The 24,106-nt window shown below is 43.8% G+C and overlaps 1 protein-coding gene across 1 annotated transcript in view; it reads right to left on the minus strand.

The window, feature by feature from the left end:
* Window positions 1-24,106, minus strand: part of TMEM132C (transmembrane protein 132C) — a 176,547-nt gene that overhangs the window by 98,477 nt on the left and 53,964 nt on the right. The gene's annotated exons all lie outside the window — the stretch shown is intronic.

The raw sequence follows: 24,106 nt of genomic DNA on the forward strand, positions 1-24,106 counted from the left end.
GGTCGAGATCAGCTTTTTGACTCTCTGGATGAATCATTGTGTGTCCATTTCTGAAATGAAATCGGCCAGTAGCACATCAGTGCTGTCTCCCAGACATGAACTGAAATATTTGAGTATCCCTGGGAAGGCAATTTTTTCTTGACTCAACACTTGGCCATCTAACCTTGAAATGCTAGATGCTGTAAATATGATATAGAGCTGCCATAAAAGTGGGGGGAAGTGTCTGAAACTCACAAAGAGAAGGCAGTGGGAGGAGGATTTCCCCCCACCTGATTGCTACATCATTCTGATACTTAAAAATGAAATCCCAAAGCCTGATTTTGCACTACAGAAGCAGTCACTGGTCCCTATTGGAAGTTGCCTGGGGTGACATATAATGCAATTCTCCCAGTCACAGCACATTTCACATCCCCTCTGCCTGCATGTGAGAGAACTGGCTGTGATCAGTGGCCATCCAACAGATTGTGGGAGCCTTTGGACAAACAGAGGAGGCTACAAAGCACATGGAGACATCTGAGACAAGCAGAAATTCATCATTCTGGATTCTTCCTTCCCGTTTGGTATCACCAGGGCACTGCAGCACTTTCAATACCCCCAGTGCTGATGCTGCTCACAGCTCCCTGCCAGAGCTGAGAAATTGGGGCAGCTCCTGCACTGAGCCTTCCTCTCCTTGCTGAGGGCTCAGTGCTTTAACAAGAGATGTGTGAAATCAGAAAACAGCCAGTGGTGCTGGGCTGGCTGCACTCCTGACATTTCAAGTCTTTGAGGCAGAAATGGCCACATCTCTGTAAATGTAGAGTGTTGATTTTCTATGTCTTTAAAAAGCATCTTCAAAGGAAATCTTGGTTAGGATATTTTCCCCTAAAGCCTGTACAAAACCCTTAAAATAAGTCCTTAAAAGCATCTTGTCAATCATTCTGCATTCCCTTGACTAAATATTAGCATTACATCCATGAAGTGAGTTTGGTTTCAAATAACAGAAACAGATTTTCAGGTTTTTTTTTGTTTTTAACGTTAGAGTTAGTGATGGAGGAGTTTGTACTGAGCCATTAAATAGTACACTGGATGTCCTCAGAGTGTCAGAATTCTCAAGGTAATGTCCTTTACACATATAAAACTCCATCTTAGCATTTTCTAAGAAACCACCAGATTTTTTTGTTGGAAGTGCCAGTTTAGTGAACACACAGACACTTAAATGTTGATTTCACTGGACCAGTGCTGGGCAACTCCTGACTGTGGAGACTGTGACTCCCTTTTGCCTGTTTGCAGTCTGCCAATGAGCCCTGCTGGGAAATGTTTTTACAACACTCAAACCCCCATGCCAGGGAGCAGCTGTGCTGCTGTTGGGCCCTTTGTAACCCAAATTCCAGCCCCTGAGACCCTGCATGATGCTCACAGGGGAATTATCAGCCCCAGGTGTCCCTCACCCCTTCTGCAGGAAACCTCAGTGACCAAAAATCAAGCCCCAGGATTGAGAGTCTCTTCTCAAACTTAATCCACTGATGAACAACATAAAAAGCTGAATGACCTTCAGGTAATACCTCAGCTACACTGAGAGAACTGAAGGAAAACGGGCACAGCTGAAGCATCCATTTGGATGCTACTAAAAAGTTGCATTTGTTTGGCAATTCGGGGCAGCAGCTGGAAATGTCATTTGAGAGAAACATTATCCTGCAGCACAGTGATGGGGGATGAGGATTCCCCTCCCTGAGCACAGAAATAAGAACAGCACAGGGAATACTGAAAAAGGTGAATTCAGTAAACCCTTCACTCCTCAGGATTGCAGAAACCTCCTGGAAAAGACTTTCTATAAAAAAAACCCACAAATTACTCTCTATGGTGCTTTCTCTGCTGTTGTAGCAGCTGCTCCTCAGGGCCTGAGTGCTGCTTAGACAACAGTTCAGGAGATTTTGTCATTTCTGTAGTAAGGCAGGAGATTATGGACAGCATTGCTGAGTCACAGCCATCAGTATTTTGCAGTGTCTTGTGTCTCTCCCCCAATACATAGCAAATGCTGTATAAATATAAACCAGAATATATACATATATATATATATAAACCAGAATAGCAATGGGAATTTTAGAAATCTGTCTCTAAACCTTTCTGTCATTGGACAAGACAGTGCTAGAGCATGGAAAATATCTCTAGTCCAAAGAAAACCCAAATACACCTTGTAAAAGAAATTTTCCTCCAAATAATGCCATGATTTTGAGGTGTCTGAATGGGAATCAGATGCAGGTAAAGTGGAACTGCAGAAGTGAAATAAATACTACACACTGCCCTGGGAGGAAATCTGCTGTTTCAAATGTCAACAGAATTGCCAAGGTTTCCTCCTGCTGAGAAAACCCAAATATTCAGAACCACACAGCCTTAATGAGATTCAAATGCTCTTGAATTTTCTTAATATAATGTATTTATTCTCCTGCTCAATTGCCAAGGGCTGTCCCTTTCTTTCCTCCCTGCTCTGCTACCACCAACAGCTGAATGCTGGAAGCAAAGGGAGGAAACCAACACAGAAACCTGCCCTGAGTTTTTACAAAATGGTTTTATAACCAGACAGATCCAAAGCCCAGCTTTAAAGGGGTCCTCAGGGAGCAATGCAGACAATCTGGATTTGCACAACTGCACTTTCAGTTAACCTCATTAATACAGAATTATCTTGGTGGAAACACTAGAGGCTGATACAGAAATCTGTGGAATTTCAGAAAAGAAAATCCGTTCTGTTTCCAGCTAAAGATTCTCTCTACAGAGAACATGGACAAATGTAGATGAAGCAGGACAAAAAAAAAAAAAAAGGTAAAAGGAAAGTTCAACTCCCCTGCCTCAAAGGCAGGAACACGACTCACTTTTATTGTCAAAACCACTTTGCTTCCTAAGCTTCTCCCACTTCTCCCAGAGCTCAGTTCTGCTCTTGCTCATCACCAGCACACCTGGCTCTCTTACAAATCACACCCATCTCACTACTCTGGCACAGCAGAATCTCTGCAGATTCTTCACTGCACAAAAGCAGCTTCCAAATAAACAGCTATTATATAAATGTATAATAAACTGTGCTACATAAGCAGAATTTGCAAAATGTATTGTAACGGGAGAGGTCACGTGATTTGTTTATTCCAAAATGTACTCTTTATTCAACTCAATTTTTTTTTTCATCCTTTTCTTTTTATACTGATCCAGAAGCACAGCCACGTGTCAGGCATAAAACGAGTGGACTCTTCCCTGCAGCACAAGAACTGAGAACTGAGCTGGTAAATTGTACAACAGAGCCCTGAACCAGACAGAGCCAAGAGCCAATGCCCAGACACCTCCAAAAAAAACGGGAAGATAATCAAAGCAGCCTGTGGGTCACTCCCAGAGCAAGATAAACCACATTATTACAACACCACGGATTTTGCAGTGCCCATTCAAGAGGTGAGGAACAGAGAGGGAGCTTAGAGGGAAATGGGTCAGCAAACAGAATGGCCACAGAGCCACAGCAGAAGAGGCAGCAGGAAAATCAATATAAATTTAAGAAAGGCTCTTTTACTGTCCAATCCAGGAGAGCAACCACAATCCCTGATCCTTGGCCTAATTCCAAAGCAACAACAGATCAGCCATAACTTTATGTGGTCCTTAGCACCACACTCATCGACTGATCCAGCCTCATTCAACAGTCCAGGGCTGGCCCAGTCACTCGGAATTCAGCAGCAGAACAGAAAAACGAGATGAGCTCCCAGATTTCAGGCAGGTGCAGGTGAGAGCAGGGGGATTTGCAGGGAGCTGTGCCAGCCCCAGTCCTGGCATTTCCCTGCCAGTGCAGGAGAGAGAACTTGGGAGCTGCAGCTCCCATCTCACAGATTTAATCCAACATCTGTTCACAGCTTTTGATCAGTTCTAAGTGGACAGAAGTCCAACGTGGAAAGCAACAAACCTGCTGTGTTTTTAGGGTTTTGCTTGTTTATCAGTGGGTTTAGAATTTGGTCTGAACTTCTGGCTTTTTCAAAGGAGAGGTTCCAGCTGAGAGGAGCTGAGGTCCTTTCCAAACCCAAACCATTCTGTGATTTAATCTCTGGAGTTGTGCTGCAGTGCTGACATCCTTAAACAGGCAGAAATGACTCAGTGTGCAGCCCTTGAATAGGAATTTTTAATGCTGCATCCAAAATAAAGCAAAACTGCTTAACCTCTTGATTTAACTACCTGACCTTCAAAGCTGATAAAAGCATATTTCTCCCCTTGAAAAGGAATCAAGCCATTAGGGAGCCAGGAAATGTTTTATCTCCATCTCAGGACTCTCATCCAAAAGCCTGCATTCTGTTTTTCCTTCTCCTTTGTGCCAGTTTGGTAATGTCATTTAGGGATGGTACCACTGGCTCAAGTGTGGCCACAACACACAGCAGCACAGACTCGTCCTGCCTCCCAAAAGAAAAAAAATCCACGTGTAAGATATAAAAATGACATTGACCTGAAGACTCAAAGAGAAATTTTGTGGAGATTCTGCCAGCATAGTTGTGTTGAAATCACAACGGCTGGATTTCTTTCATGCATAGGGATGGAGAAAATTCTCTACAAGACTGCTTGCATGGTACCACCCTTACAGAATACACAAATATAATACAAAAATAAACAAATCCACAAAGTACACACTGCTGGCCAGTGACCCCAAGGCCAAATTCCACCTGCACATCATCCCTGCAGAGGTGTCCTCACCCTAATTCCACATTAAATACTAAATGGAGCAGGCTGGGTTGACTCTCATGAAGATTTTGGAAATCTTGTCTCTCTTACCCAAGGCCAGTTGGTTTCCCCTGCACTTGGAAGCTGTTTGCAACGAGAAGTGACTTGGAAAAAAACCTCAGCACTCAAGACTCTTACACAGGAATACAACTGCAGAAACACTGCTGGCCCAGGAGGATATTTCAAACCATGAAAAGAACTCCCCACATTTTTAAAGGATATTAAAAAGTAAATGCTCAGAAATAGAACTTGGTGGGTAATTGATTTGGGGGCTTGCTGGTCAGACTAAACCACTAACAGAGGTAAAATTATTACTGTCAACATAAAATGGTTTTGGGGGTTGCTATTTACCAGAAGGTAGGAAAAAATGTTACTGGATGAAATGATTTTTTTTTTTTTAATTTCCCCCACAAATTGAAAGGCTCTTTTTCATTTTCAGGTTGTTCAGCTCTTTCTTAAATTAAAATTTGACATATTAATTTCTTTGGCTGCCTCAAAGTTGTACTCTTCACTGAACACATCATTTTGCCAAGGATTTCAGCCAAACTCAGCTCCTAATAATCCAGAGCTATAAACACCACAACAATGGAGTTTTTTCCATTAGTGGGAAGAGGGAGCCATACAGCATTTCATGGAAATAGGATTGGAGGCAAAAGCAGAACTGTTTCTACAACTGCAGCTACAGAAAGGATTTGGAGAAGATAAAAGACCTGAAGTACCAAAGACAATATGACATTAAAACATTACCTTGAAAAGGAGCAAGAAAGAGTTTTTAATCCACTGTAGACACTGAGGGTTTAGATTGCACTTCACCTAAAAATCAGCCTCTATCACAAGAATTGGACATTTTCAAATGCTCAGAGGAAAAACCTCTCTCTCCTGATGCTCTCTGTATTTCCATCATACATCATTTATCTATTCAAATGGCCCAACCATCTCTCATTATATTCATGACAATCATAAAGCAGAGAGAGTTCAGACTTTTTTTAAATTTTCTGTTCTCATTTATAACTCCAGCCTCCATTTTTTTTTTTTTTTTGGCTTCTGTAGTAGACCATGAACTGTCCTAGCAGTGGTATTAGAAAATGATAAATACTTGAAGCTGGCATTATGTATCAGCCTTTGTTACAAACAGAGGAGTTTGCTGTGATTGTGCAATCCAGTGCTTGCAACAGAGCAGGCACAGCCATTTGTTCAGTTCAAAGATGTTAATAGAATATTCATACCTCATATCTTTTATGTTGATGGAGTATGAACTAATCAAATTTTCATATTATCTGTGCTCTACGAAACAAAACTAGTCTTTAGACACATTAATTTCTGGCTGAGACTTTGCCAGTCTGAAAAACAGCAGATTCACAGGCCAAGCACTTTGGTTGCCAGGATGTTGCCATAAAATGAAGTTTTGGTGCTGTTAGAAATTGTACTTTTATATTATACAGCACATGAAGCTTTTCTGCTGCACTCAGAAGTCACACACAATCCTGCTCTGTCCTTCTAAAATGCATTTCCTTCATCTTACCATTTCCACCCCTTGCAGATGGGATTTTTGCTCTGATGATTGAATTATTTTTGTTTATATTTTGATGACATGACTAATCACAGACTGACTGTTGTAGGCTGAATGTTGGCAAAATTCAGCTCAAAATTCCCTTTTGCTGGCCTATAATTAGAAGCACTGGTGGTAACGTGCAGGTTGGTCTCTTCACATCTGTCATTTCTGCTCTGAATTTCCACTTGCTTCTGCATTGTGGCTTTTTGCAAAGACATTTTAGAGCATATCCCTACTTTAAAAAAAAAAAAAAATTAAGAAGAGCTTTTCAAATGACTTCTGGGCAAAGTGAGAATCAGTTCTAGGCAGAGGAACAGCACTGACCATTTGGGGCATGGTACAAAATTCTCTTGCTCACAGAAGGAAATTTAATTTTTCCAGTAAGTGAGAAAAAGGCCTGGCTTACCTTTCTATCTTCATCACCCTGGTGCAGATAGAGAAGCAGGTTTGAGCTGTGAATTTACAGAGCCTTTTCCTGCTCTTTGACATGCACAACTCCTTCCCTCAGAGCACCTTCTGCTGAGCTCACAAACCACACCACGACCTACCCAGATTTTTAAAAACCACACCACGACCTACCCAGATTTTTAAAAACCACACCACGACCTACCCAGATTTTTAAAAATCACACCACGACCTACCCAGATTTTTAAAGGTATTGCACCAGTTAAACACCCAGGTGTTGTTGAACAAAGATTCAGGTCTCAGAGGATATGGACACTCATTCTGTGTTGGATACCTCAGATCCTCTCTCCAGGCACCTCAAAGGTAATCTTCTGAAAACATGAGTGATTAATTAACCATGGTTAGTTAATTAAAAGAACCTGCACCTACCAACTCTCCACAAACAATGACAGATGGAACTAACTTGCACTGTCCAGGGTAAGAACAGGAAAAATGGTTTAAATAATGGAAAAATTCATGTTACACATATATATATATGAAGGGTGAAATAATTTCTGACCCTAAAAGACTTTACAGCAGTACCTACAAACTGCAGCGTGGGAAGAAGTGAGAGATGAGGGAAAGGTGCTCTGTTCCAGATTCCCTTTAGGAATGGCTGGTTTTAAGAAGGAGATAAATGGGCTGAGGAATCCTCTGAGAGCTGCCCTGGGTTTGCCTGGAACTTTGTCCCAGCTCAGTGGCCAGGGGGTCCCTGGGTGATGCTAAAATACACAAGTGCCCTGTCTCACTGTGCTGGTCACACCAGGGATTTTTAAGGATGCTTTTACCCCTTGGGAAGAGAAGCAGCAAGGGGCCAGCACTGTGATTTCATGTGGTTCCTCCTGTCAGTGCCATTTGTCTTTTGTCCCTGTGAAAATCACTGCACAGAGGAACCGTGCCAGAGTGGCCAATTAAGATGTCAATAAAAGTAAATACATTTAAAGAGGTCATGGCCTTGCATTATGCAATGAAGAAAAAAAAACCAAAAGGTTTATATTTGTATCGTGCTAATTAAATTGACATGGTTATTGCAAATCATTTTGTTTCACCTGGAGCTGTAATTAAGTGACACCACTTAATGAGAAGGAGCCAGTGCTGATTGAAGATGCTTCTGTGCTGAAGCTGCCCTGACAGTGAAGAATGTTTCTGTTTACATCTCCCATCATTTCCCATTCCCAAATGCCAATGTCTTTCCAGTGAGGTAAACACCGTTATTAAAAATAACCAATCATTTGTGATTTTGGGCAGCCTTTAACCCAGCTCTTCACTGGCTGTTCTGCATGAGAACAAAAATAAATAATTTAAGTACCCTACAGTATTATTTCTCCTAAATACAGATTTTTAAAAGTAAAACATTGAAGTAATCAACAAAAAAATGGAAGTTTTAATTGTCTTTCCAGCGGGATTTATTTAATCTGGATATACTGGGTGTAATTCCATGGTGATTTTAGCAGGATTATTCCACATTTAGAGCAGATTTGTAAATGGGTTTGGCTGCAGGACTTCTAAAAGGAGTTGGGATAATGAGAAACTCCAAACTTACAGAACATCGAGAGGGGAGCCAGGGAGGCACTGACACAGCTCGGTGTCACCTTTTACCTGAGCTCACCTGGAAGTGCAGCAGCAGCTCCTGCTGGCCCCTCCTGACATGAACTGGGAGTGGCACCTGGGAATGGTACCTGGGAGTCACACCTGGCACCTGGCAGTGACACCTGGGAGTGGGTGTCACATCTGGGAGTGGCACCTGGGAGTGGCAGTGACACCTGGCACCTGGGAGTGGCACCTGGGAGTCACACCTGGCACCTGGGAGTGGCAACTCCAATATGAGATGGAACTTTAATGCCTGCTGGATCTTTCAAGTGCACCATCAAATCTGGATCTCTGATTTTTTTGTTTTGTTTTGTTTTGATGCTTTCAAACTTGAAAGTGAATTCAGTGTTTTTAGAAAAGCAGGATAAATAGAAATGCTCTGAGCCAGGAACACTGTTGGCAGGGTCTGTGAAAAGTCTTTCACCCATTTCTGTGAGGAAGATACTATTTTTATCCTGGGCTGTCCTTAAAAAAGGATCATCCTTCAGGTTTACTGTGTAACACAGTCAGAACAAGACTGGGGAGTCTGACAGATTTTAAATTATTATGGAAATCATATTTCCTAAGCAAAATCTAGGTACATCTGGAGAGAAGTCAGACTACTAGAAAAGGCTCATTAGAACATTTCACCCTTTATCATCACTCCTAGAGCTAGCTCAGAATCTCTCAGTATCTCTGTGTTAGCAGGAATGGAATTTCTTAAATCTGTCCTCAGCTCTAAGGCCAAAACCCAAGAGTGCCAACATGAAATTTTATGATTGCTATGATACCTGAAGTCAATGAAGATGAGATCCAACTCTAAGCCACCTAAAGAGTGGATTCACTGCTAGGAGGGAAAACTGATTCTATTATTCATTGTAATAAAATCCCTAACACAGAAATACTTGAGCAATTTGGGAAACTTCAGGAAACTTCAAGGTTTGTAGAACCAAAGTCCAGCAGCCACCAAGCTCAATACAGAAAACCAAATCTGCACACAAAGAATGCCTCTGTGGCAGATGACTGGATCTTTCAGCTTGAGTTTAGCTGGGAAGAAATATTTCAAGAACATATTCCTTCTGGGTAAAGAAGCCCAGCAGTGGAAGAGATTTTTATCTCAATGTGTGTAAAACACAATCTGTGCATATTTACTGCCTTATCAGTCACACAAAATCAGAGATGGAAAAATAACAAAATTAGACTTTAGGACACACACAGCCCAGCTGTGGGTGCACACCTGGTTTAACTGGGTTAAAAGCCATTTAACAGCTGACTGCAGGCAGTGTGAGGAGCCAGAGCAGGGGGATGCAGGCAGGGCAGAGCTGTGCAGGACAGCCCTGAGAGCTGCCCAGAGTCCTGCCACCATCCCTCCCTCCATCCCTCCATCCATCCATCCATCCATCCATCCATCCATCCATCCATCCATCCATCCATCCCCAGGGGCAGGTGTCTGCTCTCTGCAAACCCCTCAGCAAAGTGGCCAACAGCCAAACCCCCTCTCTCCCTCCCTGGTTTTTGGGCTGGAGAGAGAAAGGAAACAAAGCCAAGACAATCCTGGCAATGGTCCCCGTGTCTGTCCCTGCAATCTCCTGTTTCAGCCACAATTATTGCAACGTGCATCAAAAGGCAAGAGCAGCACCTGCATGGAGGGGGAGGAGAAAGCTTTGACCCATCAGCCCTAATCCCAGCCTAAATCTAGTCCCAACAAGCTGGGAGTGACAGGACTGAGCAGCCAGGGACAGTGGAAGGTGTCCCTGGCCACAGCAGGAGCTGGATGAGCTCTGAACTCCCTCCAGCCTGAACCAGTCTGTGACTGTGTGACCCACACAGGAGCTGTCTGAAGAACAGGGATCAGAATGATGCACAAACACAGGAGCCTGGAGCTGCTGAGGCCCCTCATGTGTTTGTACATTTGTGTGTTTGTGTCAGTAAGCAGCAGAACAAGAGAACACAAACACTGCAGGTCAGAGGCTCGGACTGAGCTCTGAGCTTTGGCCACCTCTGGCCCCAAGGCTTGGAAAGGTTTGTGTCGATCCTGTTGGCTGCAATCCCTTGGTGACAGTCCCCGGGGGTGTTTTAAATCACTTAACTTGCTGAGGTCTCCCTGCATTGTGTGCTCTTGGGAGGGAGGAGCACAAGCCTGGCCAGCTCTCACTCGTTCCTTCATTGATCCCCACTCCCATCCTGAAGGTGCTGAAGCACTGACAGCACTGAGAGCTCTTTGCCTGGGTGAGAGATGAGTGTGCCATATGTTAATTTAAAAATAAACAAAGTGAACTGAAAATCAGAGAGAGTGGTGGGGGATTGGGAGCACCATTTGGGGAAAAAAAAATAAAAAAAAAAAATTAAATACTGCTTTATTCCAGCCCAGGGAAGGCTCTGAGACCAGAATGGCTCAGTGATTAGGGGCTGATTTGACTTCATCCTACTCCTGCTTTGAATTTCAAACTCTGCTAATGGATATTTTTTGGAAAGCACAGCCAGAGAGGATTCCTGAGTTATGGCTACCCACATGTTTTCTGTAAGAGCCAACCAGTTTTAATATCCACTTTCAATAACCACAAACCTCGGGTGGTTTCAGGCCCATTGCACCCCACAGAAAGGTTTTACAGCACAGACCATCAGCAGTGTCCCACTCCTGCAAACCTCTGCTCAGACACCAGAACCCCTGACAAGGATTTACCTTCATCATCTTGTCCTCCCTTTCTCTTTCTAAAAAAAGCAGCAACAACATTTCTTTTATTACCAAGCTCTTTTAAAGCTTCAAATCCAGCCAACAGAGGAAAACAACAACAAAAAAAAAAAGAACTACAAAAGGCAGGAATTAGAAATCCCACAGCTGAAACTAATAGAGACCATATTTATATAAGTATGTGTATTTAAGTGTTTCAGATTTAGGATAAGACACCCTTTGCCAAAAATGTGGCAGCTATATTTGCTAGTCTCGATGGGAAATGTTATAAAGAATCAAAAGCAAACAAATTTTCCTTTCAAATAAACTTGACCCGTGTGTTTCAGACATGTGTTTCCCTTTGAATCCTGCTCCCCCTTTGATGGTGTTACATACTTTCCCCTCTTTAAGAGCAAACAGTTTGTTGCTCTAGCAATTCTTTCCCACAACTCTACCCTGGTTTCCAAATCTTGGAAATCCTCCCTCCTTGGCCACAGCTCCTCCAGGGATGCCCCAAGTCCTGCAGGCAAACTGTGGCTACTGCACTGCCAGCTGAGAAAAAAAATAACCCAGGCAGCAAATACCTCAGGGTAGAGGAAATCAGGATTCTCTGGGGAATTGTCTGTGATCTCCTGCCCTTCTGTGTCCTCTCTTCTTGCACTCATTGATGCCCTTTTTCCCCCCAGCAATTTGTGTGGAGTGAGCTCTTGCATTGCTCTTCTAGCTACGAGGAGAATTGTTTAAGATATCTGAAAAAAAAAAAACAAAAACCCTTGTTTCACTGCAGCTTACCCAGCTCCTGGGTAGTTTACAACATTGCTGTTAGTTCAGAAATGAACACCAGGCTGCCCAAGCACCACACTGCCCTGCTCAGCAGAACTGAAAGAGAACAGAAATCATTCCTGATCATCTCTGGATACTGCTCTTCTGGATAACAGACATGGAAAGAAAAAATCCCAGCTAGTCTGCTTTGCAGAGTGAAACAAAAAGAGCTCCCATGAGAATTTCACCTTGCAGAATAAATGAGGGAGGACCTCTCCAATCAGTTCCATGTGCCATCTATAAGATAAGCCTCTTTAATTTCTTGTACAGCCCAGAGGCTGCAAGACAAACCTGTTTTATTGCTCATCTTCTCACTTTCTCCTTCCCTCCCTTCCTTCCATCCATCCACACAAGGGAAAGAAATCCCTCTTTTATTCAGCCACTGCACAGGGACTCAGAATCAGCTCTGAGCTTGGGGAATGCACATCCCAAAGAAAGGATGGGAACCCCAAACCCCAGCCCTGCAAAAAGGGAACACTGGCTTTTGTTAATTCTGCCACATCTGTGCCCTGTTTGTACCACCTTCCACCAGACTCAACACTTGTCAGAGTATTTCCCACTTGATACAAAAGAATACATTTTAATTCACGTATTTCATCTCTATTATATTCATATTATACACAGTGGGCTTGCTGCCCAGGGAGATACTCTTGGTCTCTAATAAATTTTCACTCAATAAGCAAAAAAATCCCCAGAAAACACCAGGAAAACCTCCCTGATAAATGTGCCTGTTCACAGGGCTTTCACTACCTGAGTTCAGGATGACAAATGAAAGCTTCAGATCCATTTTTTTGTTTTCAATAAAAATCTTGTTCAACGGCGTCATGAATATTCATGTTTTTGGCACAACTCCAGATAAAGCAAGGAGAGCCAACTCAAACAAGAAAACAAGAGTCCACTTGGCTCTACAAAAGGATGCTCTGGATTTTGGGCACTAAACCACACACTTGGGGAAAGGTATAAATCTCAAGTTCTAGTGCAACCAACTTATTCACTTACAGAAATTCACCTGCAGGAGAATAAAATCTTAACTGAAATGAAAATTGAGGGGGAAAAAAAGAAGTCTGACTATTAAGCACAATCAGCTTTACCCACCAGGTCAGCACCACTCACTTGGAATCTTACAAGAAACTTTTCTCTAAGGGTGCTTCAAGCCTTAGAAACACACTAGGAAAAGGTTAAAAAGCATAAATGGCCAGATTTTAAGAATTTCCTATTAAAATCAATCTAGATTCCAATTTTCTCCGAAATACCCATCTGAAATGAATTCCCACACATGGCTCTTTCTGCTCTGAATAATGAAGCTCTAATACAAAACAGAGAATAGCTGGTCTTTTTCATTTTTTTCCCAGATACTAAGAACATGCTCAGATTGACTTAAACTCAATTTGTATTTCTTATTTTTCCATCCTTTTTGTGTTTCTAGAAAAGACAAATAAAAGGTAAAACCAGTTATCCATTAACCAAACACTTGAGGACACTTCAGACTGGCAATTGTGAATTTCAATTCACAACTGCCCAATTTTCTTACATTTGGGAAGACTCAATTACCACAATCCTTGTGCCTTTTCCTCTCTTTTCTTTCATGCTGGTCAATCAAAGTATTTGGTGAAAAGGCAAATCACAGAGCAAATGTAACCAGTCCAGGAGGTCCCTTAAGCACCATTTAATATCAAAGATAAATTCCTTATCCTTTTAGATGTTTTTTTTCAGCCTAAATCTGTTAAATTTGCTCCTTGAAGAGCCAGGATTTAGATAAGAGCACATCACAGCAGCATGGGACACGTGGAGGCAGATGCAATTACACAACACAACAGGACAATCAGTGCCTCTCTGAACAAGAAAATCCTGGAACAAGAAGTTCTCGACCGTTTGCCATGCCCTGGAATTATTCCTGCAGCCAGCTGAGATCTGGCCATGACTCACCCTCATTTGGGGAGATGAGAACAGAGCTGTTGTGACATGAGAACAGGAGATGGCTCTTACCTAACCCCTCTCCTGTACATCCCCAAAATGACACCTCCTGCTTTACTGGCATGCAAAAAGGAGAATCCCCACAGCACAGTCAGTTAATATTTCAAACACAGCCAACTGTGGGATTGAAGCAAGCCTGCAGAAGCACAAAAGCATCAAGCAGGTGAGCACTGAGACCTGTCCACCAATTCTCAGAGCACGTTCCCATCTGCAGGATGAGCAGTCCTGACTGACACAGTCCCTGCACAGAGCTCTGCAGCAAAGCCTCGTGCACAATTTGGGCTCAGCTCAACCCTGCAAGCACTGCTCTCCATGCACTGCATCCCCAGTGTCAGCACTGCAATGAAATGCTCTGTCAGACAACTCTGATTTCAGTGCAAGGTGGTGCAGAGTCATTTCCTCCCGGGAAATTCTTGGAAAAGTTAATAGAGAGGAACTTCAGAGGGCTGTGAAGATGTTCAGTGAGGTTCCATCTAAAATCATACAGAATGCAACACAGAGCATGCAAGCCTCTTCCTGTAGATAAGGAGCAGATTTTTAAATTATTTCTTTTTAATTTTTTTTTCGTACTCTAAGATGAAAAGATAATTGCGACATTTATCAGATAATTGTGATAGGGAGCAGGGAAAAACCCTAGAAAACACTTATAGGAAGACTTTTTTTCCAGGAGAATTTTTCCTTTGAAGAGGAGCCAGACCTCAGAGCTGTCCCTGGCAGGGGTGTCCCAGGGCTGTGGGGACTCAAAGCGACTGCTAACACTTTATTCTGCATCTGCATCACTCACAGAGGGGTGAGGAACAGCAATCCAGAGCCTCGTGCAGGGGACTTCAGCTTCTGCATTTCTGTAGAGCTTTTCAGGAGACATTTGGGGGTTTTAAGGCAACAAACCAGAAGCACTAACACAGGGAAAGAATCGCTGCTCCCTTCGTTAGCGCTCACAAAAAGGTTGGGAGGGATTTTGAGCAACTGCCAAAAGTTCATGGGATCAATTCCACTTCCAAATGGAGCTGTTTAAGAGCAAAAACAAAGTTCACACGCCTCATCTGCTGTTAGATCCCACTGCCCCACAGCACTTTACCAACAGGCAGCCAGGGACTGCTCCCAGCCCGAAGTACCTGAAATGTGATTAAACACGGGCAGGGATGGAAGCAGAGCTGAAGAAGCTGCCATAAAACCCCGTGTGTGCTGCAAGGTGACACCAGCTCCACACCAGGGCAGTTTACTGCTCTCTCCATCCAGCACAATCACGACATATTTGCACAGCTCTGGCATCCATGAGGTGTGCACAGTGAATAAAAAGGACACGTTGCACTGGGGTTTATGTCAATGTTTTCTTGGAGTAAGAAATAAAGCAGCAGTTACCATAGCAATGGACAGAGAGCCCATCACCTGATGCTATGAAAATTAAAGAATGACAGCACAGCCCCACTTCAGTTACACAAAGAGGGATGAGGCATATTCATTTCTGCACAACTATTCACGATTTCTTTCAAGATCTTTCTGAAGATATTAACATTAACCAGCTGTCACTATCTACAACCAGCTGATAAAATCTTCACTCAGCTCCTTCAATATTTCTGCCCAGTACAAATTACAGCAGCATTGTCTCAGGCAGATAAGGGAAAAATTCTTCAGCAGTACCCTTGAGTCTGGAAAAGGGAGATTACACATGATGCTCACGTGCCCAGGCTGGATTGTGGCATGCAATATCCTGTCTAGGGCTCTGAGCAGCTTGGCTCAGGGCACTGACAGCCCCAGGAAAGGCTCTGGGGAGCTCCTGTCAGGGTCAGGGTCACCCAGCTCAGCCCTGAGCCCCAAGGACCCTCCAGACTGTGCTGTGAGCTGAGCCCCTTCCATCTGCAATCACCACTCTCAAGGGTGCTGAGGACAGCAGGACCCTCCCTAAAACCAAAGCCCAGTGTCAAGGACCCAAAGCCACCTGCTTGAACACTGCTGGGATGTCACCTGTGGGGCTGTGACACTCCTGTCCCCATAGCTGCCCTGTGACACTCTGCCTGCTCTCTGTGTTCCCCCTGAGCCTCTGCTCTCTTCACAAAGGAATTACAGCTCCAGCACCAGCCTTTTGTCACCTTCTGCCTCAAAAACCGCTATTGCAAGGGCACATTGTCCAAAGTCACCACCACACAACCAACACTGACTAAGTACATACAAAAAAAAAAAAAGGTTTTGTCATTCCTTTCTACTGGAAAACTGCAATCAGGCTGCTATAGAAGGAAAATCAGAAGCTGCTGTTAAATGTGGCCTCTCATGGATGTCTGCAATCCAGAGGAATAAAAAGTAGCCTAAAGCCTGTGAATATTCTCATTACTTTCGACAGGACTAAATTTGGGCCCGTTCCTAAGTGACAGGCTCCTACTGTGGGCTGGTGTTTCCTTTCCACAGGAAGAATTCTCAGTGCAATCAGGGCTTTTTCTAAGCCAGACATAACCTCAAGCAGAAAAATATTTCTGTTGCTACCGGTGGTATCCGTAGAACCTGCTGAGACCAGGCACAGCGAGTGACTCAGTGACTCCAGCAATTACCAGCACAGCACCTCATTTTTTATAAAAGCTATGCTAAAGCTTATAGCCCTGAGTAAGCAGCCATGCAATCCATTGGAAAATTCAGTTTCCTCAAAAGAGGATCCACAGCTGTCCAGAATGCCAAAAGAGGAACCCCTCAGGCTGGTCAGTAACAACATTTTTGCCTCAGTGATCACCTGTAGGGCTGAATTTCTTCCCCAGCACTCCTGGGGTGAATGAAAGACTAAGCATGACTCGATGGTCTGGTCTGTCAGACACTCTTTTATCTGCAAAGCCAAGTTGTGATTCATGAGCCACGACTATTTATGTGTTCTGGTTAACAACTAATCAGGGGGTGTTGAGGAAGCAAGCTCTACATTTTGGTAAGTGCCACATATTCCCCTTAATGAGCCTGTCTGTCTTGTGCAAAGTGCTGCCTCTCCTGGCACTTTGGAAATGGAGGGTTACATCTCAGAGCCAGAGCTGGTATGAAAAAGAGATTCTTTTAAGCAGCCTGACAGCTGAAAATGCAGAGGGCTATGTCTGAAGTGCTTCCCCCCATTTTTCTTTCCTCCCCAGATCCATTCTGCTTCTCAAGCCTTCCTTTCTCTGGTCTTGCTGATGCAAGCAGCAATATGAAAACCTAAAATGATGTCGCTGGAGATGATTAGGCTGTTAGTGTAAATTAACCCCCTGGCAGCTTTGCTAATATAGACACTTTGTAACACACCAGGAACCAGGCAAACAAACAAACAAAAATGCTGAATTTCCTTTTAACCCAGTCTCATCTCAACCATGAATTAATCAGCCCTTGTGCGTGTTCAAAGTCTGCAGAAATTGCAACTTGAATTAAAAGACAACACACAAGCACACACAACAGCACACCCAGGGCAGGCTGGCATTGCAAGGAAACACATCCAAGGGGGTCCCAGAGGAAATGGCAAAACTGGGAGTCAAACATTCTGTAATTTATAGGAAAGCTCAGCATCCCATGGAAATTAACTCCTAAGTGCAGAGCAGCTCTTCCCAAGCTCCTTGTGCCTTTTCTGGGAGTTTCACCTGCAAAGTGCCACCAGAACACAGAACACATAAACAGTGTAATTTCTTTGTGCTGGGCTGTCAGGAGTGAGGAGCAGCACTCTGCCAGAACACAAACTTCAATCAATCTGACACTTTCTTTCTTAAATAACAAGGCCCACAAGCACCAATAAAACAAACCCATCCGATTTTACAGTGCTGCTAGCACAGGCACCCACTCTTGGATTATCCCCCCATTCATCCTTCCATCCCAAATCCTCCCTGCAAGCTCTGAGCTGGGGGATGCTGGTGTCCCTCCCAGTGTGACTCCAGCAAGTCACTCCTGCTTCTGCAGCCAGAATATTTGCATTGCTTAAATGTTTAAAGCAATGCAAAGCTGCACAGGACATGAAAAATGTTTTGTTGCAGTTCTTGTGCAACCGGACATGTGCACCCAGAAGAGCATCCCAGCAAACTCTTCTGTCTCTCTCCATTTCACTCCAACCTCTGCTGGCTTTAAATATGAATCAGTGTAAAAAAAGCACACTTCACATTAAGGTTTTTAAAGTTGATTTTTCTCAGGGATGCTCATTTCCATTCAGACCCACAGGCTCACTCACTTCCTTGCTTCCAGGGGTGTTGGAACCCAACATCTTGTCAGAAAATCACACGGAGGATTCCCAGGAGACCCCTAAAGCATCAGATCACAACCACAAAACCTTCTCCTGATTACTCCCAGCAGAGCGGGATTCCCCTCCTTACTGCTGCCTTGGGAGGATCGGAGTTTACACGGTGTGAGATCTTCTAACGAGCCACCATTGCCACTAATTAGGCAGGGAACCAAGGATTTAATTAACGCTCCTAACTCGAGTCACACAAGCGGCTGATATTCTAAAGAGGAACGAAGGAGCAGCGCTTTTCTCATCTCCCAGCAGCCCTGCGGGGTAAATTTTACAAAGCTGGGGCAGGAAGGCTGCAGGGTCTGCAGCAGCGCTGCATTTCTGCTTTTCCAATCCACACATCAGGAAAAGTTTTCAAACACACCAGCCTGAAGTGCAAAAGTCCAAATCTATTTTAATAGTTTATATATGTTTATATATGTATTTATTTATATATTTATGTCTATTTCTACACCGTAGTGCATATATATATATTTCTATATAGTAGTGCATATATATTTTTATATAGTAGTATACATATAGATTCAGCTATTTATACATAGTTCAGGTTTGTTTTCAGTTCCATGGAGTTCCCTGGACCCGGCTCAGAGAACCCACAAATGCTTCCAGGACACAAAGAACATTCCTGCAAGTGCTGCCCCGCCAGTTTAGTGAATTCTTGTGCAGCTTCTGCATGACAGAATCCCCTGTACGGGAGCTGAGCGAGGTGTAAATGGTACTTTAATTAGTAAATTAGTGTAATTAGTGAGTTCTCCATGGACTCAGCAGCACCGAGCTCCCCTGAGCACAGCAGGTCCAAAATCTGCTCCTGCTCCCTGGCTGCCAAGCTGTGCTTCACTGACCCACTGCTGGTCACTCAGCAAATCATTTCCACAGTGTGGAACGCACAATCAGCCTGCTAACAATAAACCCACGGTTTAGTCTCAGGAGTAATGAGTTCATTTCCTTGGAGAAACGTTCAGAGGGTTTCTCCAGCACCAAAGAGGGTCAGGAGAACAGTGCCTGTTCTCTCTTTCCAAGGCAGCTTCAATCTCAAGTTAACAATTAGTTCCTTTTAAAACTTTATTAAACTGAACTCACAACCACAGTGAGCCCTTCCCTCCTTCTCTTGTTCTGGTGAGAAGCACCTTTCTCAGGTGTTTAAAGGACATCGCCCTCCCCAGCTTAGCAGTTCTGAGAACCAGCCATCAGTTTGGAGGACCCAGGTGCCTCTGGTGTGACACCAATGTCCCTGAAAAGTGCCTGCTAAGGGCTAATGAAATTAAACTGGAGCTCGATGCCACTCTCTCAAAATAGCATTAACACATTCCCTTCTTTGAAGAAGTTATTTTTACACCACAAACGCTTTTTAAAGCTACACTGGGAAATATTCCCCCTTTCGTGTGTCACAAATGGTAATGAGCAGTGCTCCAGCAGAACTGTCCCCATTGTCACTGGAGCAGAACATCCCAACTGATGGCACCACCGCTAGGAATTTACCTGGGAGAAATCTCAACAAAGCACTTGCAAGGTGCTGCTGTACCTCAGCGATTCCTAAAACCATAATCCTTTCCCCCCAGTGAACTTTTGTTTCAGTAACCTGCTGCCCTGGTGGTGTGTAGCTGAATTGTTACTAATCCTTCTATAGAAGGGAAAATAAAACAACAACAACAAAATCAGGAAGATTTAAAGTTTCACAAGGCTGAATACCAGACAGTGAAGTATATAAACCTGTGTCAATAAATATATAAAACCCCTTCAAGTCATAATTCACAGCTCTGAGCATTTTTGTAAAGGAACTCTGGACTGGCACCTGGCTTTAGGGGCCCTATCAATGCCATAGACCAACTCAATTTTCCAATTAAAAATATGAATATGAAAGAATGAAACAACAAAACCAAGTCCAGAGGATTCAAACTCCTCTCCCTTCAGATATCACCCGAAATGCTTTCGTGCAGTGAAACGACTCTGAAATATTCAAGCAATGCAAAGCTGCACAGGACATGAAAAATGTTTTGTTGCAGTTCTTGCCACCTGGAAATGCACATGTGCACCCAGAAGAGCATCCCACCAAACTCTTCTGTCTCTCTCCATTTCACTCCAACCTCTGCTGGCTTTAAATATGAATCAGTGTAAAAAAGCACATTTCACTTCAGAGCTGAAAAACTGCATTCTCACCATGGAAAACAGATCCTTGGCATAAAGCATCCCAAATTGTGGGTTAGCACAAAACTCAGGGTGATTCCAGCTCTGGTTTAGGTTTTGCATGTTTTGATATCTTTATGTCACTTGTGATTGCAATGATGCCACCACACTGCAGTGTCAACAACTAATAAACCAATAATTAAGTACGGATTTCAGGGTATTAAAAATTATTTCATCATCTAGTAAGATTAAAATGTCACTATCTAAAAGCAAACAGCTTGAAAATGTCGGTATTTTTGGTTCTTTTAGGTACAGCTGAGGGCAGTGCCAAGCTCCTCCTCAGAGAGGTTTTCTCCCTAGGGAGACTCAAACAGGTTTTTATGCAGAACAGGCAGAGTTTGTGTTGAAGATCCCCCTTTTTCATGACCAATTCCTCCAAAATGGGTTTTTATATTGAGATTCCCAAGCACTTACAGAGATGTTGTGACCATAAGAACTTTTTCTACCTCTGCTCTTCCCGTGCCTCCTCCTCCAGGTCCTGCCAGCACCACCCAACACAGCCCTGCTGTCAATCCTCATTAGGCACTGAAATGTAAAAGCTGTCCCAGCTCATGGGTTTAATAGCCTTCCTCACTGCATTTACCCTTTATCCTTATCCAATTTGGAGATTTATTATTACTCCTAATTATCCATAGCGGTGGGTTGATTTGTTTGCTGGACAAAGGCAGCACTGATCACAACCTACATCCCTCCAGGTGCAGCGAGCTGCACTGCAAAATCTGTAACAGGAAGCCTGAAGGGAAGAAAAAAACCACTTGTGTTACACCTCTTTAATCGGGATGTAACAACTTCATCCCCTTTCTCTTTGTTTCTCCTGCTCCAGAGGTGCTGTAAATCAGATTATGTGGCCCAGCACAGTGAGCTGATGTGCTGCCCAGCAGTGACACAAAGCACTCAGCACTCCCCTTTTGCTGCACACTGCTCTGCCAAGTCAAAGGTGGCAGGACACGAAATGCAGCTGGCAGGATTGCTGCCGTGCTGGAGGTACCTGGAGGGGTATTTAGAGCTCCAGAACAAACACAGGACAACCTTTTCAATGCCTTCATCAGCTCACCCCTCCTCACCCTCGGGTACCCCAGCTGTCACACCCGGTGTCACCTCCTGGAAGCCAACCCCACAAAACATCTTTTCAGTGTGGTTATGACTCTTTCCCTTTTCTGTAGCTCAGGAAAGCATTCAAGAACAGGGTCGTGCCCTAAGGATTTTCATTTCTAATCCACGCAGAAAATACACCCAAAATGATGGTCCAGGTTAGAGCAGAGTGTAACAGCACTTGGAGAGGTGACAACCAGCCCTGGGAGCTCTGCTGTGGCAGCTCTGGGAAGGATACAAGACCTCAATGATCTTCATTTTTAAAACTGCTGGGTTTTTGTTTTTTTTTTTATTTTCTTTCCTGTACTGATGCTTCTTTCCTTCAGTTCATACTTTACCAACTGCTAGAGGTAACAATAATTATCCTTACTGTACCATCAGCAGCAAGTGTCATTCATCTCTCTTTTGGGAGCCCAGAAATCCAGTGGTAGGAAGGCAGGGCAGAATTTTCCTCCTCCTTCAGCTCTCTTATCAAGATTTTCCCCTTCATATTATTTTTGATAACATAAGACAAACCTGAAACCCCTTCCGTGAGAGGAAATCAAAGTCCTGCAGTGACAGGACTGAACACTCCCAGGGGTGATGCTGACCAACTGTTTGCATTTTCTGCTTTGCAGACAGAAAATGCCTGTAAAGACCCAGCAGAGGTGCCACAGCAGGACAGGAACAGCACCCACAACCTCTGAGGATGCTCTGAACTGCTCCCAAAACAGTCCTGTGCTCACTGGGGCAAGGAAGGAGGAGCTCTGGTTACCCACACAGTGCTGCCACAGCATTAATGCTGCAAATATTTAACCACCCTGCACAACCCACCTCACTCCTGCCACACCAGTCACCCTCCTGGGCTTTACTGGTGCTCCTGGGATGATAAATTCACAGATATTGCACCACGATTTTGAATGAAGACACAACTCAAGAACGTGGATAAACTCACAGATCCAGCACCAGGATTCTGAATGAAGACACAACTCAAGAACACGGATAAATGCACAGATACTGCACCACAATTCTGAATTAAGACACAATTTAAAAACACAGATAAACTCACAGATACAGCACCAGGATTCTGAATTAAGACACAATTTAAGGCCACGCTCTCAATTGCCATGATTTGTGGCTATGAGGTCATTCAGACCAGTCTGCTTCCCTTTTTTCCAGAGAAGATTTGTAGCTATTATTTCCCCCCCCCCCCCCCCAAGCAATGATCACATGCTGTTTGCTTCAGCTCTGCATGTTGCAATATCTCAATGAATAATATACAAGGAGCAGAAAATAAACAAGCCCATTGTGCCCGGGGATAACGTGTGGTGTGTTTTTCTTTGGGATGATTAAATGTGAGTGCATGTCATAGGATGTAGGGCTTGCTGTGCTGGGAACCCAGGAGGATGAGAGCACACAGCTCTCTCCAAGCAGGCAAATGGCCACAGAGAAGGTCAAGGGGACCCCCAGGCACCCCAGCATATGCATTGCTGCTCCCTGGGCTCTCTTTTCCCAGGCACACACACTCCTGGCTCACACTCCACACCCCTCAAAAAAAAAAAAAAAAAATCAGATTTCCACCATAGAACCAGGAATCCACCTGGCCTGGCCAGCCTTTCACCAGCTCTGCCACTGGGAGCAGCTCTGCAGGCACCAGAACAAACCACAGAGCTCACAAGCTCACACAGCCTGTGCCCCCTGCACTGAAAACCCACTAAAAACCATTTCCTTCCTTTCACACGGAGTCCCCTCCTGCACACCTCAAGCCAAGCTCCCATTTGGTGCCTTGGCAGCTGCACCAGCCCACCAGGCCTGTGAGATTCCAAACCTTTTCCAAATTGCTTTGGAACATCTCACGAGCCTTTTCTTGCCTTGGTCATGGAGAGGAGGAAGCACCATGAACAGGGCTGATTTCCAGACAGTCATTCATTGTACTACACCTGATGACAACAGCCACCTGGCCCATCCCCACTGGAAATAAAAAAAAAACCACTTTAAAAAAAAAAAAATCTTAGTTTTTCAGTCTCTTGTGTTCTTGCATCTGGTTCAAAGAAATGTTAGGCAAAAATGCAAATCATCTTTCCACTAAAAGAGTTTTTCCAGCACGAGAGCACAGCCTGAGCTCTGCATTTGTGCTGGCACAGAACCACCAATACAACAACCTGTGTCAGACTGTGCAGTCCAGATAAATGTTCCCAAAACTAAAGCCAATCCTCTCTGTACATAACAGCAAGTCACACTTCCAACATCCCACATTCCCATCTCTGTCTCCTGCACCTCTCAGCCAGCTTCATTTCTGAGCAAAGAAATACAGCCCCAGATTTCAACAAGCTTGTTTATCTTCAATTCCCTTTTCAGGAAAATAAAGACAGGGACAAGGACCTCCAGAGAGTGATCCCCAGCCCCATTCACCCAACAAACACCCAAAAAGAGTTCACTGCCTCTGCATTTCTTCTTTCACCACAGCCACGTTTGTTGTGTGTGAAAGTATTCTGTTTCTACTACTTTGTGTAAAGGGATTTTCAATAGAAGAGAAGTAACAACATCAGAAAATACTTCTAGCACGGAGGTTTCACTCAGTAAACAGGTGTCTGGGAGATTATCTCGCCAATTTAACCAAAGCTGCGAACACCACAGCGGTTCTGGGATGACTAAAATCCCCCTTTTTTCAAATAAAAGCCTTTTATCTGCCAAGCGACACTTCCTGTTCTAAAGGCTATTCTCCTCGGTGGTTGTCAACTGTGTATTAATCTAATTCATATAAGCCTTAGAAATAAATTCTTTCATGTGCACAATCTTTTGGGAAACTGATTCCCTGAGGCTTCAGAGAGCAATTGTTGCTTATCACCGTGGAAATTTCCACTGAATTTAAAGCCTGGTAACAAGT

The sequence above is a fragment of the Sturnus vulgaris genome, chromosome 19, assembly GCF_052056855.1.
Source record: "Sturnus vulgaris isolate bStuVul1 chromosome 19, bStuVul1.hap1, whole genome shotgun sequence".
In the NCBI taxonomy this organism is placed as follows: Eukaryota; Metazoa; Chordata; class Aves; order Passeriformes; family Sturnidae; genus Sturnus; species Sturnus vulgaris.